General features: G+C 35.8%; 1 protein-coding gene across 1 annotated transcript in view; it reads right to left on the reverse strand.

Annotated features, from left to right (window-relative positions):
• Nucleotides 1-10,464, reverse strand: part of LOC129008784 (elongation factor 1-alpha 1-like) — a 44,372-nt gene extending 33,908 nt beyond the window's left edge. The window contains exon 1 of the mRNA XM_054441095.2: nucleotides 10,412-10,464. The gene's annotated coding sequence lies outside the window, so the exon portion shown is untranslated. The remainder of the gene's footprint in view (nucleotides 1-10,411) is intronic.
• Between the last annotated feature and the right edge of the window lie 358 nt (nucleotides 10,465-10,822).

Genomic DNA, 10,822 nt, shown 5'->3' on the forward strand with positions numbered 1-10,822 from the left:
TCTGGTACCAATTTCCTGTCTTAGTCCATTTGTGCAGCTATAACAGCATGACATAGACTGGGTAATTTATAACGGACAGAAATTTATTGGTTTACAATCCTAAAGGCTGGGAAGTTCAGCATCATACTGCCAGCATTTGTCAGGGGCCTCCTTGCTCCCATGGTAGAAGGCAGAAAGGCCAAGAGAGGGCAAGAAAAGGTCATACTTCTTTATAATGGCAGCAATCTCACCTATGAGGATAAAGCCCTCATGGCCTAATCACCTCTTAAAGGCTCCACCTCTTAATACTTTTAAAATGGCCATTAAATTTTCACGAGCTTCGGAGGAGATATTTAAACCATTGCCCATGTCTAATAAAATAGATGTGTAACACATACATATCACTAAAAGTTGTTCAGATTGGCAGTTTGAACGACTAGGAGAAAAGTGTATTCTCAATAACACCCATAGAGCATCCTTTTTTATCAGAAATCTGGTGACCAGAAAAGGAGACCAACTTTAGAGAGCAATGATTGAGGAACAAAATCAGTAGCATGGGTCGCTCTGAGGCAATCCAACAACCTGCTTCATAAAGAAAGGACCGTACTGCAAACAGGGACAATTTGACTTCCTCTTTTCCTAATTGAATACCCTTGATTTCCTTCTCCTGCCTAATTGCCCTGGCCAGAACTTCCAACACTATGTTGAATAGGAGTGGTGAGAGAGGGCATCCCTGTCTTGTGCCACTTTTCAAAGGGAATGCTTCCAGTTTTTGCCCATTCAGTATGATATTGGCTGTGGGTTTGTCATAGATAGCTCTTATTATTTTGAGGTACGTCCCATCAATACCTAATTTATTGAGAGTTTTTAGCATGAAAGGTTGTTGAATTTTGTCAAAGGCCTTTTCTGCATCTATTGAGATAATCATGTGGTTTTTGTCTTTGGTTCTGTTTATATGCCGGATTACATTTATTGATTTGCATATATTGAACCAGCCTTGCATCCCAGGGATGAAGCCCACTTGATCATGGTGGATAAGCTTTTTGATGTGCTGCTGGATTCGGTTTGCCAGTATTTTATTGAGGATTTTTGCATCAATGTTCTTCAGGGATATTGGTCTAAAATTCTCTTTTTTTGTTGTGTCTCTACCAGGCTTTGGTATCAGGATGATGCCGGCCTCATAAAATGAGTTAGGGAGGATTCCCTCTTTTTCTATTGTTTGGAATAGTTTCAGAAGGAATGGTACCAGTTCCTCCTTGTACCTCTGGTAGAATTCGGCTGTGAATCCATCTGGTCCTGGGCTCTTTTTGGTTGGTAAGCTATTGATTGTTGCCACAATTTCAGAGCCCGTTATTGGTCTCTTCAGAGATGCAACTTCTTCCTGGTTTAGTCTTGGGAAGGTGCATGTGTCGAGGAATTTATCCATTTCTTCTAGATTTTCTAGTTTATTTGCGTAGAGGTGTTTGTAGTATTCTCTGATGGTAGTTTGTATTTCTGTGGGATCGGTGGTGATATCCCCTTTATCATTTTTTATTGCATGTATTTGATTCTTCTCTCTTTTTTTATCAGTCTTGCTAGCAGTCTATCAATTTTGTTGATCCTTTCAAAAAACCAGCTCCTGGATTCATTAATTTTTTGAAGGATTTTTTTGTGTCTCTATTTCCTTCAGTTCTGCTGTGATTTTAGTTATTTCTTGCTTCTGCTAGCTTTTGAATATGTTTGCTCTTGCTTTTCTAGTTCTTTTAATTGTGATGTTAGGGTGTCAATTTTGGATCTTTCCTGCTTTCTCTTGCACCATGGAATACTATGCAGCCATAAAAAATGATGAGTTCTTGTCCTTTGTAGGGACATGGACAAAATTGGAAATCATCATTCTCAGTAAACTATCACAAGGACAAAAAACCAAACACCGCATGTTCTCACTCATAGGTAGGAATTGAACATTGAGAACACATGGACATAGGAAGGGGAACATCACACTCTGGGGACTGTTGTGGGGTAGGGGAAGGGGGGAGGGATAGCACATTAGGAGATATACCTAATGCTAAATGAGGAGTTAATGGGTGCAGCACACCAGTATGGCACATGTATACATATGTAACTAACCTGCACATTGTGCACGTGTACTCTAAAACTTAAAGTATAATAATAATAAAATAAAAATAAAAATAAAAATAATAATAAAATAAAATACAAATAAAAATTTTTTTTTAAAAAAAGAAAGGGCCCTACTAAGCATGGCTCTGAGACCTGTTTGCTCAGGAGGCTTTTGGCTGTAAGTGACAGGAAATTCAAATCAAACCGGTTAAAAAATTTAGGAATGTTTTCACTAATTTAACAGAAAGTTGAGAAGTGCTCTGATGTTCAAATGGACTTAATTAAGTGGCTCTGGCTCAATGTCCTGTGAGTTGCTTGGTTCTACCCTCCTCAGTGTGCTGACTGCATTCTTAAGTGGGTGAGAGGATGATGCCTTTGCAATCCACATCCACTCCTCACAAAAAGCAGAATAATAAAGATTCTCTATTCCTGCATCTTTCTTGAGAGTGCTTTCCCAAAAGCTCCCAGCAAACTCTCATTCTAGTTGATTCCAGCTGGGCCAAGTCATTTTCTCAATCTATGGCTGTTGCCAGAAGAAGGAAATGTTAGGTGCACATGTCAAATGGGAACACCACTGGACAAAATCAGGATTCTTTTGGGAAGGAGGAAAGGATTAGATGATCAACAGTTTTTCATTGCTGACCACACAGAACACTGCATATGTCCCAAAATGGTTTGAAAAGAGAGCTTAAATTCAGTAAATTTAGATGGAACTTATGATCAAGGTGAAGATGTAAAATTAGCACTAGAATGTGAAGCTGAACAAAATACATAAGGCAGAATTTATAAATTCAGAAGTGAGATCGTTGCTACAGAATTTTCACCTGGTAAATACAATTTATGATCCTGAAATCCTCTCAAAATTAAGATGACAATTTTTCATAATTCTTTTTCTAAAACATGATAATCCACTTTATCTAATTTGCTGATTATTTAATGTTAGATTTTAAAAATGATAACTTTACAGATATTTTCAATTTTAGAAAAATTCTAAATATCTAGAAAGAGAAGTTTAATTACATATAGAGAGAAGTTGAATATAATTCAACTTCTTATATATAATTTGTATATAAATATATATATTTATACATATAACTTCAACTAAGTAATGAAATCATTACTTATCTTACCATCCCTGAGATAAGCATTGTTAATATTTTAAGTATACTTTTAATCTATTTTTAAATACATTTTTCTTTTGAGACGGAGTCTCACTCTGTCTCACAAGCTGGAGTGCAATGATGTGATCTCTGCTCACTGCAACCTCCGCCTCCCAGGTTCAAGCGATTCTCCTGCCTCACCCTCTCAAGTAGCTGGGATTACAGACGTGTACCACCATGCCCAGCTAATTTTTGTATTTTTAGTAGAGATGGGGTTTTGCCATGTTGGTCAGGCTGGTCTCGAACTCCTGACCTCAAGCCATCCTATGCCCGCCTAGGCTTCCCAAAGTGCTGGGATTACAGGTGTGAGCCACCGCACCCAGCCTTTAAATATATTTTTCTTTACAGAGCAATTTCAATCACACTTTCTATTTGTTTATTTTGTTTTGTAATCTTATTATAATCATTTTTTCATACAATAAAAGAATTAAATATGTATTTAAATATATTTTCTAATTTGTCTAATTTTCTAATTTGTCTCTTTTATAGAGCTATGGTTAGAGTTTCAACACAACAGAAATTGCTTTGAAGTGGTAAACCTATTTCCAAACAATTTCTTGTTGCAGTAACATATTGCCACTTATGATACCATAGGATAATAATATGATACCATAGGGCAGGTCACATGTTCTAGCTAAACTTTTCTAAAATTCTAATTGTTAGATTTTTTTCTCTTACTAATAGAGTGGAATATTAGCACTTTCATCTCATAAACACTGATTCTCATTCATACCTCACCTGAAGTTTGGAAACAATGAAATGATAGGCAATAAATTCCATAGGCATCATGTTTGAAATATCTTATAGTTTACTAACCAGAAAATAGTTTCTGAACCAAACTGGTTACTATAAACTCATTTTCAATTCAGGACCCACCTATATTTTCATAAGTATATTCTATCTAAAAGAGTTTTTTGCAAGGCAATTATTTGTTACATCACACTCATCTGAGATACATCATCCAAAGTGGAGTAACCATTATCAAGACAATGCATTAATCACACTGCTTCTCCCTACCATACTCTAGTTCTTTACTTAATTCTGCACCCAGTCTCTGTTCTTTACATGTAAGTAGTAAGACATATCTCTGGAATCCTAGTATTTTTTAATCTATTGTAGAAAAATCAGGTTAAATATTTTCTAATGAAAATATTTAAATCCCCTTTGATTCTCATACTAATTATAGCCATGGGAAAACTGTTTTCAAAAATGGTAAAATGAAATTCTATTAATATGGTTATCCATATATTGTCACCACAGTTATCTCATTCAACCTTGCATTGTAGATATTTTCTTAAATTTCATCTTCCCTGCTTGACTATAAACAACTCTAAAGCAGTGGTCAGGTATTAGTTATTATCCCTACTCTCCTATTTCTAATAGTGTTCTACAGTCAAAATAGCATTTGTTAAATTAATACAGATAAAGGACAGAGGAGAAAAATTCATAGCTACACAAGTTTATCTCAAAAGTATTTATGATTCTCTATCGCTTACTTTAAGACTCAGTAGATCTACTCAAATTCCAAATTTAGTTTTCCTGATTTATTTTTAGCATCCCTTCTATATCATTTTAATTGGAAACAAAAAGTCCACCAATTTTTGAAAAACAATTTGAGAACACTTAGAATAAGGCTGCTAAAAATAGAATTAATCACACTATAATGTATGAGACTTCAACATCCAGCTCTAATGAAATAATGGAGACTGGATTTATTTTTGAAAACAGAGACACAACAGAGAAAATCAATAAAAACAAGACTTGATTCTTTGAAAAGATCAATAAAATGGATAAATCTTTTGTCCAATTGATTAAAAAAAAAAAAAAAAAAAATGCCGGGCGCGGTGACTCACGCCTGTAATCCCAGCACTTTGGGAGGCTGAGGCGGGCGAATCACGAGGTCAGGAGATCCAAACCATCTTGGCTAACACGGTGAAACCGCGTTTCTACTAAAAATACAAAAAATTAGTCAGGCTTGATGGCAGGAACCTGTAGGCAGAGATTGCAGTGAGCCGAGATGGCGCCACTGCACTCCAGCCTGGGCGACAGAACCAGACTCTGTCTCAGAAACAAATAAATAGACAAACAAACAAACAAACAAAAAACACCCAATAACAACAAAACGGAAGAAACATATTACCAACACCAGAAATGAAATAGACAACTTTACTATTAGGTCCTACAGTTGTTAACAGTATAAGGTACCATAATGAACAAATTTCACAAGTTTCTTGATAGATATAAACTATCAAGTCTTCTTAAAGAAGAAAGAGATAATCAGAGTAAAGCTAGACATAATAAAAATGAATTTGCAGTTAAAAAGCTTTACGCCAAGAGAATTCCAGGTGCATATGGTTTCATTAATGACTCCTCTCAAAACTTTAAGAAAGAAGTAATTCCAATTCTAAACAAAATCCTCAAGAAAATTTAAGACTTTCCCACTTAACTCATGAGATCAGCGTTCCCCTCATAAAAAAAATTCAACAAAAATATTACAAGAGAGTAAATGTAAAGAGCAACATCACTCATGAACATGGACACAATACCTAACACATTGAATACGGGAATATATTACTATATTAACACAATATAGGAAAAAATCTATATGATCATTTCAATAAATATGAAAAATTATTTAACAAAATTCACTACCCAGTAATTACACTAAAAAAAAAAAAATCCTCCAACTAGAATTAGTAGGAAATGTCCTCAAATTGGCAAAGCTCATCGAGGACAAATTTATAGCTAATATTAAACTTAATGGGAATAAATGGAATCATTACCTTTGTAAGATCAGATCCACGGTAAAATTAAAACAACAGCAGCAGCAAAAACAAAAGATTATGTTGGAGGTCATAGCCAATGTAGATGAAGAAATAGAAACACATAATTAAAAAATAAAACTATATTTGCAGAGTGAAGGTCACTTTCATAGAATAAACTAAGAAATCTACAAAAATGCTTCTAGAACTAATACATAAATTTGACAAGGTTACAGTATAAAAAGTCAGAATGGGAGTAATATTTGCTAGAGGTACTATATCCAAAATATGTAAAGAATTTTCAAAATTCAATACTAAGAAAACAAACTCTGAATTTTTTTAATGGGAAAAAGAGTCTAGCAGAAACTTTACCAAAGAAGATATACAAAGAGTAGATAAAGTTTATGAAAAAATGTTTAACATTGTTAATAATGAAAATGCAAATGAAAACACAATGAGATAGGACTACACACTCACAAGAATGACTAAAATTATAACAAACAAGCAACTGACAAAACCAAGTGCTGACAAAGATTTTATTAGCTCTAGTTCTAAGAATTAGAATAGCTTCGAATTACACAAACGAATGCAATTTTCATAAGTGTGGTCTCAGAATATGTAGGGGGGTCAACAGAAAATGGTTCTTCAGAGTCTGTCTCCAGTGGGTATATAATATGGGTATTTGTAGATTTCTTAGTTTATTCTATGAAAGTGACCATGACTCTGCAAATAAAGACAGTTTTATTTTTTAATTATGTGTTTCTATTTCTTCATCTACATTGGCTATGACCTCCAAAATAATCTTTTGTTATTGCTGCTGCTGTTGTTTTAATTTTACCGTGGATCTGATCTTACAAAGAGAATGATTCCATTTATTCCCATTAAGTTTAATATTAGCTATAAATGGGTATGATGGGTATGATGTCATCTCCAACGTACTGGCTTTGCTGTTTGCTACTATCAGAGATAGTGCTGGCATTTTCAGCCCCAATTGATTTCCCTCACTCATCTTGTCATGGCAGGGACTTAGAAAGTAACCCCTCAATACACATTCATACTCACACCTATAGTACACTAAAGGGGCTATTTGCAAGAGCAATCACAGCTGAGTTTTCGTCTGCCCAGGCAAAGTTTTGAGCTTGGTTAGAGTCCCTGAATTAGAATCATAAAAACCACTGCCACAATTTCGAAGACAGAAGAGATAGCCTGTGCTACTATTGGAAAATTGCTTTCACCTATGACCCAGATCTCATTAGTAGCACTCTATAGACATCTTCTAATAGCCATTTCTCCTGCCTTGTTCCAACCAGACAGCATCTTTGTTGGCAAGCAAAAAGAAGACCAAATTCTGACCCCGACTTGTTTTTTTACAAATTCCACTAGCTGGTTTTCATTTTAATATCTATTTCCTACCACTTCACGTAAATGAAATGCGCAGAACAAACACTCTCCACTCTTTGGATGCAACTTTATCTGTAATCTTTAACTTCTTGCTGCTCTTTCCTTTTGTTTCTAGTCAGCATTCCTGGAAAGTCACAGATTGATATACACATCTGGACTGTTGAATAATTGATTCTTGCATTTGGAAAATATGTATTGACATTCTAAGTTTTATGCTGCCTATTCAAAGACAAATAATACCGTTACTATCCCTAAGAATCCTGAACTGTAGTAAGGGACATAGACATAGAAACAAAAAATTATAAGACCATGCTGCAAAATTCTAATAGATACTTCTAATAATTGTGCTAATAGACAAAGAGCTATTGGACCACAACAGCTAATCCAATCCACAATAGACTGAGGGAGTTGGAGGTTTCATAGTGTAGGTAGCAGCAGAGGTGTTGAAGCATGAAGTAGTGGGAATTGCTCTCCAAGCAGAAGGAACAACTTGTATACAAATAACAAATTGGGGAAGTACCTCTAGTATGTTCAGAAAATAGTGAAAGATTATGTGGCTGGAGCTCAGGGTACATTTATTGATTCACTTATCCTACAGTATTTATTGAGCAACTTCTGTGTAAAAGGCATTATTTTATATTTTCATCACAATAGTGACTGAACATAAAAATCCCTGTTCTTCCCACTCTTGTGGAGTTTATATTCCAATTGTGGGTGAAAAACAACAAAAAAAAATAGAGTATATCAGATGATAAAAAGCTCTACGGATAAAATTAAAAGAGGGAAAGTATATAGCTAGGAGTGTTGGGCATAGTGAGCAGGATGGTCAATGAAGACAGTATTGATGAAATGACATGATCAGAGGCCTGCAGAAAATGAGGGAGAAAGTCAGGTGGATATTTTGAAAAACATGCCAGGTAGAGGAAACAGTCCAAAAGTTCTGTGACTGAAATATGCTTATTACATTGGAAAAATAGCACGGGAGCCAGTATGGCAAGAGCAGAGTGAGAGAGAGGGAGTAAGAATAGAGTGAGACCGGATAATGCCAGATAATGAGGGCCTTGGATGCAGTCAGAAGGAACACCCTTTTATTATGAAAGAAAGAGGAAGTTACTGGAGAGTTTTAGGCAGAGGTATTTACTGATCAGACTAAACGATATGGTTGTCCTATGGAAAACAGAATATAGACACAAGAAGGTCTTGCTAGGCAAAAAGCAATGGTAGCAGCAGTGGAGGTGGCAAAAAATCTTTGGACTCAGAGACTGTGCTGGTCTCAAGATACAAATTTGGGTATTTTTAACATTTTAATGGCATTCTAAGTAACAAGCATTGATGAGAGCATTATGCAATTTGAGAGAATGGCAGTCAATTAATAGAGAATACGATAGAAAATAGAGATGAAGTGTAGTTTGGCTCCAACCTTAGTCTTTGGCCAGGGTCCCATCAAGAGTATGAAATCAACTAGGGGTTTAAAGGCAAAGAGTGACAAGACTTGATATACTTTATTTTAAAGAGAAAATCATTGGCAAGGGGATTCAGAGGAGAGGAACCTGGAGAAATGAGATAAATATATTGCAATGGTCCAGATGAGAGATGGGCAGGGTTAGTAGTGATGAGGAAGGACTGCTGCACCCAGGCCTTCATTCTGATGTAAGATTACAGGCTTTGATAACTGACCGCATGTGGAGAAGCTACTGTAGAGAAGTAGTTTGCAAATCACTCAGTGTTCCATGGACATATCCTAAGGACAGTAATCAGGATGAAAGTGGGAGGCAAAAATGATGAGGCTTTTAGTCTCTAAAGCCATAAAGAAAAACTTTTTATTTTTATCCATTTACTATGCTGATAAACATTATTTTTTGAGAAAAGTCTTCTTTAGAAAATGTTTGAAACTCACTTGAGTAGATGATAACTCCAGTGGATTATAGCTTAGAAACTGTGCTTAAGGTGACATCACTGACTAACATCATACTTGGGGTAGATGACAGAGAAGTAGACTTTGGTTTTGCATAGTGTTAGATCCAGTAGGCCATTATGCCAGAGTATTCCGCAATAGTAAGGAAGACTATCAACTGTAATCCTAACACGATATTTTCCAGGTGGTTCCTCAAGAAGTGTCCCTGCCTTATAGTTGGGGAAAATAAAAATGACAAGAGGTAATCAAAGATGATTGTATGAAATCCTATGGAGGAAATGCTTTCACTGTGGATCTCCTTTTCAAATCACTGATACCTGTCCTCATAACCTATAAAGTTATTTAACAATGTGAGTATCCATTTAATCAGTTTTCATCTCATTGGATAGAATAAACAAGTTAACTACCAGGCTGTGTTAGGCCATTCTTGCATTGCTATAATGAAATACCTGAGACTGGATAATATTAAAAAAAAAGAGGTTTAATTGGCTTATGATTCTGTAGGCTGTACAAGAATGACCCTGGGATCTGCACTCTTCTGGGGAGATCTCAGGGAGCTCTTACTCGTGGTAGAGGAGGAAGCAGGGGCAGGCATATCACATGGTGAGAGAAAGAGAGTGACGGGAGGTGCCACACATTTTTAAACAATCAAATCTCACAAGAACTAACTCACTATCTCAAAGATAGTACCAAGCCATAAGGGATCTGTCCCCATGACCAAACACCTCCCACTAAACCCCACCTCTAACATTGGGGATTACATTTCAACATGAGATTTGGTGGGACAAATATCCAAATTGTATCACATGCCAATAGAAAAGTTGAGAAAGAAAAAGTAAAAAGCAAAGAGACACAGAAGACACATTTAAAAATTTATCAACATGTGTGTTTCATTATTCCAACATATGAAAACATAGCCTTAGGGACTTTTGCAAGGGACAAGCCTTATTCAGAAGGAATTATTAAAATAAAGAAATGATATTGCTTGCTCTCTTGAATAATATGAGGAATGCAATTGGGAAGGAAAGAATAGGGTGATGGATAGGACAAGAACTGTTGTAAACATTTCCAGTGATATTTATAAACACAGCACATACCTAGAACGGTCCTTCAGATAAACCATTTCGAAATTAGAACTTTAATAGTTTCCAGTCTTCAGGTATTTTAATTTCTGTTGAATGATGGTGTGTAGGGCATAATAAAATCCGAGTCATCCTGTGCCATCTAGTAAGGCAAAGCTTTATAGCAATAGTGGTTTTCAACTACAGCTGCATGTTAGAATCACCTGGGGAAGCAAAACAAAACAAAACAAAACAAAACAAAAAAACACTATGGAGTTGGGCCCAACTCCAGAGTTTTGAGGTGGGCAAAGATCCCCAGATGCTGCTAATCTTCAGTCAGGTTTGAAAAAACTGCCCACTGAAGCAACTTCTTAAGTAACTTAAATTGTGCCAAGTATTTGGCCAGTTTGGTTGCAGCTGTTCTCCATTTATTACTTCTGATGTTAA

Source organism: Pongo pygmaeus, chromosome 9, assembly GCF_028885625.2.
Source record: "Pongo pygmaeus isolate AG05252 chromosome 9, NHGRI_mPonPyg2-v2.0_pri, whole genome shotgun sequence".
In the NCBI taxonomy this organism is placed as follows: domain Eukaryota; kingdom Metazoa; phylum Chordata; class Mammalia; order Primates; family Hominidae; genus Pongo; species Pongo pygmaeus.